Source organism: Schistocerca gregaria, chromosome 6 (assembly GCF_023897955.1).
Source record: "Schistocerca gregaria isolate iqSchGreg1 chromosome 6, iqSchGreg1.2, whole genome shotgun sequence".
Classification (NCBI taxonomy): domain Eukaryota; kingdom Metazoa; phylum Arthropoda; class Insecta; order Orthoptera; family Acrididae; genus Schistocerca; species Schistocerca gregaria.
The window spans coordinates 21701146-21713235 of record NC_064925.1 but is presented as its reverse complement, the minus strand read 5'-3'; the positions used below and the strand labels follow the sequence as shown (position 1 = coordinate 21713235).

The following is a 12090-nucleotide window of genomic DNA, read 5'->3' as shown; positions in this document are numbered from 1 at the left end:
TGCAGAGCTAGTGGCGTCAAAATTAACACACATACTTTATGTGACTCAAAAGCCGAACGAGTTACTTTCCGACGTTGTTTTAGATGTGCAAGTGCCAGTCAAAACTCGCGGTGTCGGCACTCTGCCGACCATTTCGCTAGTTAACACCGGTCTTGTTGTGTGTGTTTCAAGCTCAAGAGCATTTCCAAGCAAAAAATGGTCAACAGCAACATTCAGACGGTTTCGTACTGCTCAATTGCTACATTAAAACGGTATGTTTCTTTTTCAGAACTGGAAAAAAAAGGGCCGTGACAACATTCGAACCTGTAATCATCAGATCCGAAGTCCGACGCCTTATCCATTAGGCCACATGGTCACTGACGGCCAGCTATGTCATGTATACGACTCATCTCGAAACGCTCACACGCCTGAGGATTTCTGTTTTCGTTCTACACAGCCGCTGCCCCTTGCTCTTTCCCACCCATTCGTTACATTCAACCTCTTACGAGACCGACCAAATATAAACTGAGAACCAAGACCACACACTTTGTGCATTCGGAATCGAAGGCAGGGCGTCCCTCGCCGCATTTGCTACGATAGCCATTTGCTACTTCTGCAGAAGCGGCGGCGGCGGCGGCGGCGGCGGCGGCGGCGACGACGACGACGACCGCGAGAGGCTCTGAGATATGTGAGAAATACATCTATAAAATGCAATTCAGACTGCCTCGTCCCACTTTATGCTGTACCGCTTTGGCAAATGCTTTATCTGTGCCATTCGCCTTAATCACATCTGAGAGTAATTCTTAAAAAAACGCCTGTCGCTAATTGTTCGTCATCACAGATACTGTTTGCTATACGGCCACGACGCGCAACTGATTTCCAAAATTCATCTTTCTCCTGTGAGGATGGAACTTCCGATGCCTGGTTTATTAGAGCAGTGCTCTACCACTGAGCTAAGGAGGCGCGGCCTAGCGGTACTCTTGGATACTTCGTCCTTACGGTCGTCTGCATCATCAGACTTCAGCTGACAACACTTCATATTACCGGCTAATATTTGCAGCTATGGCGACCCTTTACTGCTTGGCTACACATCTGACACGTAACCGATGTGCTCTCCAAACAACAACACTTGCATTTCAGAACATGTCTTCCACACATGTCTACAAAATCACCTTCACATTCAAATACAGTTTCCTTGTGACTGACAGAGACGTAGGCAAAGTTTAAAGTTGCTACTTCTATTACATCTCGTTAATCTGAAAAACGGTAATTTACATCTGCAGCGGAACAAAATTCCGTTCCGCCCAGCGTGTGGCTCGAAACCACCACCCTAGGATTAAGAGTCTGACGCTCTACCGACTGAGCTAGCCGGCTACCTCGTTGAATACCTGCCGGATAGCACGTCACACAGTACTCGTTTGGTTGGGTGGTCCCATACAGAATCTCTCCATGCTGCCTAATGTTTTCCTAACGTCACACTCGTCACGTACTTCACTTTTATGTCATAATCATTTCTGAGAGGTAAAGAAATTGCATGACAGCATGCAGAGCTAGTGGCGTCAAAATTAACACACATACTTTATGTGACTCAAAAGCCGAACGAGTTACTTTCCGTCGTTGTTTTAGATGTGCAAGTGCCAGTCAAAACTCGCGGTGTCGGCACTCTGCTGACCATTTCGCTAGTTAACACCGGTCTTGTTGTGTGTGTTTCAAGCTCAAGAGCATTTCCAAGCAAAAAATGGTCAACAGCAACATTCAGACGGTTTCGTACTGCTCAATTGCTACATTAAAACGGTATGTTTCTTTTTCAGAACTGGAAAAAAACGAGCGTGACGACATTCGAACCTGTAATCATCAGATCCGAAGTCCGACGCCTTATCCGTTAGGCCACATGGTCACTGACGACCAGCTTCTTTTTCAAAACTGGAAAAAGAAGAGCGTGACAGCATTCGAACCTGTAATCTTCAGATCCGAAGTCCGACGCCTTATCCATTAGGCCACACGGTCAATGACGACCAACTATAACATGAATACGACTCATCTCGAAACGCTCACACCCCTGAGGATTTGTGTTTTCGTTCTACACAGCCGCTGCCCCTTGCTCTTTCCCACCGATTCGTTACATTCAAACTCTTACGAGACCGACCAAATATAGACTGAGAAACAAGACCACACACTTTGTGCATTCGGAATCGAAGGCAGGGCGTCCCTCGCCGCATTTGCTACTTCTGCAGAAGCGGCGGCGGCGCCGGCGGCGGCGGCGGCGACGACGACGACGACGACGACGACGACGACGACGACCGCGAGAGGCTCTGAGATATGTGAGAAATACATCTATAAAATGTAATTCAGACTGCCTCGTCCCACTTTATGCTGTACCGCTTTGGCAAATGCTTTATCGGTGCCATTCGCCTTAATCACATCTGAGAGTAATTCTTAAAAAAACGCCTGTCGCTAATTGTTCGTCATCACAGATACTGTTTGCTATACGGCCACGACGCGCAACTGATTTCCAAAATTCATCTTTCTCCTGTGAGGATGGAACTTCCGATGCCTGGTTTATTAGAGCAGTGCTCTACCACTGAGCTAAGGAGGCGCGGTCTAGCGGTACTCTTGGATACTTCGTCCTCACGGTCGTCTGCATCATCAGACTTCAGCTGACAACACTTCATATCACCGGCTAATATTTGCAGCTATGGCGACCCATTACTGCTTGACTACACATCTGACACGTAACCGATGTGCTTTCCAAACAACAACACTTGCATTTCAGAACATGTCTTCCACACATGTCTACAAAATCACCTTCACATTCAAATACAGTTTCCTTGTGACTGACAGAGACGTAGGCAAAGTTTAAAGTTGCTATTTCCATTACATCTCGTTAATCTGAAAAACGGTAATTTACATCTGCAGCGGAACAAAATTCCGTTCCGCCCAGCGTGTGGCTCGAACCCACGACCCTAGGATTAAGAGTCTGACGCTCTACCGACTGAGCTAGCCGGCTACCTCGTTGAATACCTGCCGGATAGCACGTCACACAGTACTCGTTTGGTTGGGTGGTCCCATACAGAATCTCTCCATGCTGCCTAATGTTTTCCTAACGTCACACTCGTCACGTACTTCACTTTTATGTCATAATCATTTCTGAGAGGTAAAGAAATTGCATGACAGCATGCAGAGCTAGTGGCGTCAAAATTAACACACATACTTTATGTGACTCCAAAGCCGAACGAGTTACTTTCCGTCGTTGTTTTAGATGTGCAAGTGCCAGTCAAAACTCGCGGTGTCGGCACTCTGCTGACCATTTCGCTAGTTAACACCGGTCTTGTTGTGTGTTTCAAGCTCAAGAGCATTTCCAAGCAAAAAATGGTCAACAGCAACATTCAGACGGTTTCGTACTGCTCAATTGCTACATGAAAACGGTATGTTTCTTTTTCAGAACTGGAAAAAAACGAGCGTGACAACATTCGAACCTGTAATCATCAGATCCGAAGTCCAACGCCTTATCCATTAGGCCACATGGTCACTGACGACCAACTATATCATGTATACGACTCATCTCGAAACGCTCACACCTCTGAGGATTTGTGTTTTCGTTCTACACAGCCGCTGCCCCTTGCTCTTTCCCACCCATTCGTTACATTCAACCTCTTACGAGACCGACCAAATATAGACTGAGAAACAAGACCACACACTTTGTGCATTCGGAATCGAAGGCAGGGCGTCCCTCGCCGCATTTGCTACAATACCCATTTGCTACTTCTGCAGAAGCGGCGGCGGAGACGACGACGACGACGACGACGACGACGACCGCGAGAAGCTCTGAGATATGTGAGAAATACATCTATAAAATGTAATTCAGACTGCCTCGTCGCACTTTATGCTGTACCGCTTTGGCAAATGCTTTATCTGCGCCATTCGCCTTAATCACATCTGAGAGTAATTCTTAAAAAAACGCCTGTCGCTAATTGTTCGTCATCACAGATACTGTTTGCTATACGGCCACGACGCGCAACTGATTTCCAAAATTCATCTTTCTCCTGTGAGGATGGAACTTCCGATGCCTGGTTTATTAGAGCAGTGCTCTACCACTGAGCTAAAGAGGCGCGGCCTAGCGGTACTCTTGGATACTTCGTCCTTACGGTCGTCTGCATCATCAGACTTCAGCTGACAACACTTCATATTACCGGCTAATATTTGCAGCTATGGCGACCCTTTACTGCTTGGCTACACATCTGACACGTAACCGATGTGCTCTCCAAACAACAACACTTGCATTTCAGAACATGTCTTCCACACATGTCTACAAAATCACCTTCACATTCAAATACAGTTTCCTTGTGACTGACAGAGACGTAGGCAAAGTTTAAAGTTGCTATTTCCATTACATCTCGTTAATCAGAAAAACGGTAATTTACATCTGCAGCGAAACAAAATACCGTTCCGCCCAGCGTGTGGCTCAAACCTACGACCTTAGGATTAAGAGTCTGACGGTCTAACGTCTGAGCTAGCCGGCTACCTCGTTGAATACCTGCCGGATAGCACGTCACACAGTACTCGTTTGGGTTGGGTGGTCCCATACAGAATCTCTCCATGCTGCCTAATGTTTTCCTAACGTCACACTCGTCACGTACTTCACTTTTATGTCATAATCATTTCTGAGAGGTAAAGAAATTGCATGACAGCATGCAGAGCTAGTGGCGTCAAAATTAACACACATACTTTATGTGACTCAAAAGCCGAACGAGTTACTTTCCGACGTTGTTTTAGATGTGCAAGTGCCAGTCAAAACTCGCGGTGTCGGCACTCTGCCGACCATTTCGCTAGTTAACACCGGTCTTGTTGTGTGTGTTTCAAGCTCAAGAGCATTTCCAAGCAAAAAATGGTCAACAGCAACATTCAGACGGTTTCGTACTGCTCAATTGCTACATTAAAACGGTATGTTTCTTTTTCAGAACTGGAAAAAAAAGGGCCGTGACAACATTCGAACCTGTAATCATCAGATCCGAAGTCCGACGCCTTATCCATTAGGCCACATGGTCACTGACGGCCAGCTATGTCATGTATACGACTCATCTCGAAACGCTCACACGCCTGAGGATTTCTGTTTTCGTTCTACACAGCCGCTGCCCCTTGCTCTTTCCCACCCATTCGTTACATTCAACCTCTTACGAGACCGACCAAATATAAACTGAGAACCAAGACCACACACTTTGTGCATTCGGAATCGAAGGCAGGGCGTCCCTCGCCGCATTTGCTACGATAGCCATTTGCTACTTCTGCAGAAGCGGCGGCGGCGGCGGCGGCGGCGACGACGACGACGACCGCGAGAGGCTCTGAGATATGTGAGAAATACATCTATAAAATGCAATTCAGACTGCCTCGTCCCACTTTATGCTGTACCGCTTTGGCAAATGCTTTATCTGTGCCATTCGCCTTAATCACATCTGAGAGTAATTCTTAAAAAAACGCCTGTCGCTAATTGTTCGTCATCACAGATACTGTTTGCTATACGGCCACGACGCGCAACTGATTTCCAAAATTCATCTTTCTCCTGTGAGGATGGAACTTCCGATGCCTGGTTTATTAGAGCAGTGCTCTACCACTGAGCTAAGGAGGCGCGGCCTAGCGGTACTCTTGGATACTTCGACCTTTCGGTCGTCTGCATCATCAGACTTCAGCTGACAACACTTCATATTACCGGCTAATATTTGCAGCTATGGCGACCCATTACTGCTTGGCTACACATCTGACACGTAACCGATGTGCTCTCCAAACAACAACACTTGCATTTCAGAACATGTCTTCCACACATGTCTACAAAATCACCTTCACATTCAAATACAGTTTCCTTGTGACTGACAGAGACGTAGGCAAAGTTTAAAGTTGCTATTTCCATTACATCTCGTTAATCAGAAAAACGGTAATTTACATCTGCAGCGGAACAAAATTCCGTTCCGCCCAGCGTGTGGCTCGAACCCACGATCCTAGGATTAAGATTCTGACGCTCTACCGACTGAGCTAGCCGGCTACCTCGTTGAATACCTGCCGGATAGCACGTCACACAGTACTCGTTTGGGTTGGGTGGTCCCATACAGAATCTCTCCATGCTGCCTAATGTTTTCCTAACGTCACACTCGTCACGTACTTCACTTTTATGTCATAATCATTTCTGAGAGGTAAAGAAATTGCATGACAGCATGCAGAGCTAGTGGCGTCAAAATTAACACACATACTTTATGTGACTCAAAAGCCGAACGAGTTACTTTCCGACGTTGTTTTAGATGTGCAAGTGCCAGTCAAAACTCGCGGTGTCGGCACTCTGCTGACCATTTCGCTAGTTAACACCGGTCTTGTTGTGTGTTTCAAGCTCAAGAGCATTTCCAAGCAAAAAATGGTCAACAGCAACATTCAGACGGTTTCGTACTGCTCAATTGCTACATGAAAACGGTATGTTTCTTTTTCAGAACTGGAAAAAAACGAGCGTGACAACATTCGAACCTGTAATCATCAGATCCGAAGTCCAACGCCTTATCCATTAGGCCACATGGTCACTGACGACCAACTATGTCATGTATACGACTCATCTCGAAACGCTCACACCTCTGAGGATTTGTGTTTTCGTTCTACACAGCCGCTGCCCCTTGCTCTTTCCCACCCATTCGTTACATTCAACCTCTTACGAGACCGACCAAATATAGACTGAGAAACAAGACCACACACTTTGTGCATTCGGAATCGAAGGCAGGGCGTCCCTCGCCGCATTTGCTACAATAGCCATTTGCTACTTCTGCAGAAGCGGCGGCGGCGGCGACGACGACGACGACGACGACGACGACCGCGAGAGGCTCTGAGATATGTGAGAAATACATCTATAACATGTAATTCAGACTGCCTCGTCCCACTTTATGCTGTACCGCTTTGGCAAATGCTTTATCTGCGCCATTCGCCTTAATCACATCTGAGAGTAATTCTTAAAAAAACGCCTGTCGCTAATTGTTCGTCATCACAGATACTGTTTGCTATACGGCCACGACGCGCAACTGATTTCCAAAATTCATCTATCTCCTGTGAGGATGGAACTTCCGATGCCTGGTTTATTAGAGCAGTGCTCTACCACTGAGCTAAAGAGGCGCGGCCTAGCGGTACTCTTGGATACTTCGTCCTTACGGTCGTCTGCATCATCAGACTTCAGCTGACAACACTTCATATTACCGGCTAATATTTGCAGCTATGGCGACCCATTACTGCTTGGCTACACATCTGACACGTAACCGATGTGCTTTCCAAACAACAACACTTGCATTTCAGAACATGTCTTCCACACATGTCTACAAAATCACCTTCACATTCAAATACAGTTTCCTTGTGACTGACAGAGACGTAGGCAAAGTTTAAAGTTGCTATTTCCATTACATCTCGTTAATCTGAAAAACGGTAATTTACATCTGCAGCGGAACAAAATTCCGTTCCGCCCAGCGTGTGGCTCGAACCTACGACCTTAGGATTAAGAGTCTGACGGTCTAACGTCTGAGCTAGCCGGCTACCTCGTTGAATACCTGCCGGATAGCAGGTCACACAGTACTCGTTTGGGTTGGGTGGTCCCATACAGAATCTCTCCATGCTGCCTAATGTTTTCCTAACGTCACACTCGTCACGTACTTCACTTTTATGTCATAATCATTTCTGAGAGGTAAAGAAATTGCATGACAGCATGCAGAGCTAGTGGCGTCAAAATTAACACACATACTTTATGTGACTCAAAAGCCGAACGAGTTACTTTCCGACGTTGTTTTAGATGTGCAAGTGCCAGTCAAAACTCGCGGTGTCGGCACTCTGCCGACCATTTCGCTAGTTAACACCGGTCTTGTTGTGTGTGTTTCAAGCTCAAGAGCATTTCCAAGCAAAAAATGGTCAACAGCAACATTCAGACGGTTTCGTACTGCTCAATTGCTACATTAAAACGGTATGTTTCTTTTTCAGAACTGGAAAAAAAAGGGCCGTGACAACATTCGAACCTGTAATCATCAGATCCGAAGTCCGACGCCTTATCCATTAGGCCACATGGTCACTGACGGCCAGCTATGTCATGTATACGACTCATCTCGAAACGCTCACACCCCTGAGGATTTGTGTTTTCGTTCTACACAGCCGCTGCCCCTTGCTCTGTCCCACCCATTCGTTACATTCAACCTCTTACGAGACCGACCAAATATAAACTGAGAACCAAGACCACACACTTTGTGCATTCGGAATCGAAGGCAGGGCGTCCCTCGCCGCATTTGCTACGATAGCCATTTGCTACTTCTGCAGAAGCGGCGGCGGCGGCGGCGGCGGCGGCGGCGGCGGCGACGACGACGACGACGACCGCGAGAGGCTCTGAGATATGTGAGAAATACATCTATAAAATGTAATTCAGACTGCCTCGTCCCACTTTATGCTGTACCGCTTTGGCAAATGCTTTATCTGTGCCATTCGCCTTAATCACATCTGAGAGTAATTCTTAAAAAAACGCCTGTCGCTAATTGTTCGTCATCACAGATACTGTTTGCTATACGGCCACGACGCGCAACTGATTTCCAAAATTCATCTTTCTCCTGTGAGGATGGAACTTCCGATGCCTGGTTTATTAGAGCAGTGCTCTACCACTGAGCTAAGGAGGCGCGGCCTAGCGGTACTCTTGGATACTTCGACCTTACGGTCGTCTGCATCATCAGACTTCAGCTGACAACACTTCATATTACCGGCTAATATTTGCAGCTATGGCGACCCATTACTGCTTGGCTACACATCTGACACGTAACCGATGTGCTCTCCAAACAACAACACTTGCATTTCAGAACATGTCTTCCACACATGTCTACAAAATCACCTTCACATTCAAATACAGTTTCCTTGTGACTGACAGAGACGTAGGCAAAGTTTAAAGTTGCTATTTCCATTACATCTCGTTAATCAGAAAAACGGTAATTTACATCTGCAGCGGAACAAAATTCCGTTCCGCCCAGCGTGTGGCTCGAACCCACGATCCTAGGATTAAGATTCTGACGCTCTACCGACTGAGCTAGCCGGCTACCTCGTTGAATACCTGCCGGATAGCACGTCACACAGTACTCGTTTGGGTTGGGTGGTCCCATACAGAATCTCTCCATGCTGCCTAATGTTTTCCTAACGTCACACTCGTCACGTACTTCACTTTTATGTCATAATCATTTCTGAGAGGTAAAGAAATTGCATGACAGCATGCAGAGCTAGTGGCGTCAAAATTAACACACATACTTTATGTGACTCAAAAGCCGAACGAGTTACTTTCCGACGTTGTTTTAGATGTGCAAGTGCCAGTCAAAACTCGCGGTGTCGGCACTCTGCTGACCATTTCGCTAGTTAACACCGGTCTTGTTGTGTGTGTTTCAAGCTCAAGAGCATTTCCAAGCAAAAAATGGTCAACAGCAACATTCAGACGGTTTCGTACTGCTCAATTGCTACATTAAAACGGTATGTTTCTTTTTCAGAACTGGAAAAAAACGAGCGTGACAACATTCGAACCTGTAATCATCAGATCCGAAGTCCAACGCCTTATCCATTAGGCCACATTGTCACTAACGACCAACTATGTCATGTATACGACTCATCTCGAAACGCTCACACCCCTGAGGATTTGTGTTTTCGTTCTACACAGCCGCTGCCCCTTGCTCTTTCCCACCCATTCGTTACATTCAACATCTTACGAGACCGACCAAATATAGACTGAGAAACAAGACCACACACTTTGTGCATTCGGAATCGAAGGCAGGGCGTCCCTCGCCGCATTTGCTACGATAGCCATTTGCTACTTCTGCAGAAGCGGCGGCGACGACGACGACGACGACGACGACGACGACGACCGCGAGAGGCTCTGAGATATGTGAGAAATACATCCATAAAATGTAATTCAGACTGCCTCGTCCCACTTTATGCTGTACCGCTTTGGCAAATGCTTTATCTGTGCCATTCGCCTTAATCACATCTGAGAGTAATTCTTAAAAAAACGCCTGTCGCTAATTGTTCGTCATCACAGATACTGTTTGCTATACGGCCACGACGCGCAACTGATTTCCAAAATTCATCTTTCTCCTGTGAGGGTGGAACTTCCGATGCCTGGTTTATTAGAGCAGTGCTCTACCACTGAGCTAAGGAGGCGCGGCCTAGCGGTACTCTTGGATACTTCGTCCTTACGGTCGTCTGCATCATCAGACTTCAGCTGACAACACTTCATATTACCGGCTAATATTTGCAGCTATGGCGACCCATTACTGCTTGGCTACACATCTGACACGTAACCGATGTGCTCTCCAAACAACAACACTTGCATTTCAGAACATGTCTTCCACACATGTCTACAAAATCACCTTCACATTCAAATACAGTTTCCTTGTGACTGACAGAGACGTAGGCAAAGTTTAAAGTTGCTATTTCCATTACATCTCGTTAATCAGCATGGGTTTCGAAAAAGACGATCGTGTGAAACCCAGCTCGCGCTATTCGTCCACGAGACTCAGAGGGCCTTAGACACGGGTTCACAGGTAGATGCCGTGTTTCTTGACTTCCGCAAGGCGTTTGACACAGTTCCCCATAGTCGTTTAATGAACAAAGTAAGAGCATACGGACTATCAGATCAATTGTGTGATTGGATTGAGGAGTTCCTAAATAACAGAACGCAGCACGTCATTCTCAATGGAGAGAAGTCTTCCGAAGGAAGAGTGATTTCAGGTGTGCCGCAGGGGAGTGTCATAGGACCGTTGCTATTCACAATATACATAAATGACCTGGTGGATGACATCGGAAGTTCACTGAGGCTTTTTGCAGATGATGCTGTGGTGTATCGAGAGGTTGCAACAATGGAAAATTGTACTGAAATGCAGGAGGATCTGCAGCGAATTGACGCATGGTGCACGGAATGGCAATTGAATCTCAATGTAGCGAAGTGTAATGTGATGCGAATACATAGAAAGATAGGTCCCTTATCATTTAGCTACAAAATAGCAGGTCAGCAACTGGAAGCAGTTAATTCCATAAATTATCTGGGAGTACGCATTAGGAGTGATTTAAAATTGAATGATCATATAAAGTTGATCGTCGGTAAAGCAGATGCCAGACTGAGATTCATTGGAAGAATCCTAAGGAAATGCAATCCGACAACAAAGGAAGTAGGTTACAGTACGCTTGTTCGCCCAATGCTTGAATACTGCTCAGCAGTGTGGGATCCGCACCAGGTAGGGTTGATAGAAGAGATAGAGAAGATCCAACGGAGAGCAGCGCGCTTCGTTACAGGATCATTTAGTAATTGCGAAAGCGTTACGGAGATGATAGATAAACTCCAGTGGAAGACTCTGCAGGAAAGACGCTCAGTAGCTCGGTACGGGCTTTTGTTGAAGTTTCGAGAACATACCTTCACCGAAGAGTCAAGCAGTATATTGCTCCCTCCTACGTATATCTCGCGAAGAGACCATGAGGATAAAATCAGAGAGATTAGAGCCCACACAGAAGCATACCGACAATCCTTCTTTCCACGTACAATACGAGACTGGAATAGAAGGGAGAACCGATAGAGGTACTCAGGGTACCCTCCGCCACACACCGTCAGGTGGCTTGCGGAGTCCGGATGTAGATGTAGATGTAGAATCAGAAAAACGGTAATTTACATCTGCAGCGGAACAAAATTCCGTTCCGCCCAGCGTGTGGCTCGAACCCACGACCCTAGGATTAAGAGTCTGACGCTCTACCGACTGAGCTAGCCGGCTACCTCGTTGAATACCTGCCGGATAGCACGTCACACAGTACTCGTTTGGGTTGGGTGGTCCCATACAGAATCTCTCCATGCTGCCTAATGTTTTCCTAACGTCACACTCGTCACGTACTTCACTTTTATGTCATAATCATTTCTGAGAGGTAAAGAAATTGCATGACAGCATGCAGAGCTAGTGGCGTCAAAATTAACACACATACTTTATGTGACTCAAAAGCCGAACGAGTTACTTTCCGACGTTGTTTTAGATGTGCAAGTGCCAGTCAAAACTCGCGGTGTCGGCACTCTGCTGACCATTTCGCTAGTTAACACCGGTCTTGTTG

General features: G+C 46.4%; 2 non-coding genes across 2 annotated transcripts; both read right to left on the bottom strand.

Annotated features, from left to right (window-relative positions):
* Positions 1–2913: 2913 nt before the first annotated feature.
* On the bottom strand, positions 2914–2986 carry Trnak-cuu (transfer RNA lysine (anticodon CUU)). The gene has a single exon. It is a non-coding gene; the product is annotated as a tRNA-Lys (tRNA).
* An 8703-nt stretch (positions 2987–11689) lies between these two features.
* On the bottom strand, positions 11690–11762 carry Trnak-cuu (transfer RNA lysine (anticodon CUU)). Its single transcript has one exon. It is a non-coding gene; the product is annotated as a tRNA-Lys (tRNA).
* Between the last annotated feature and the right edge of the window lie 328 nt (positions 11763–12090).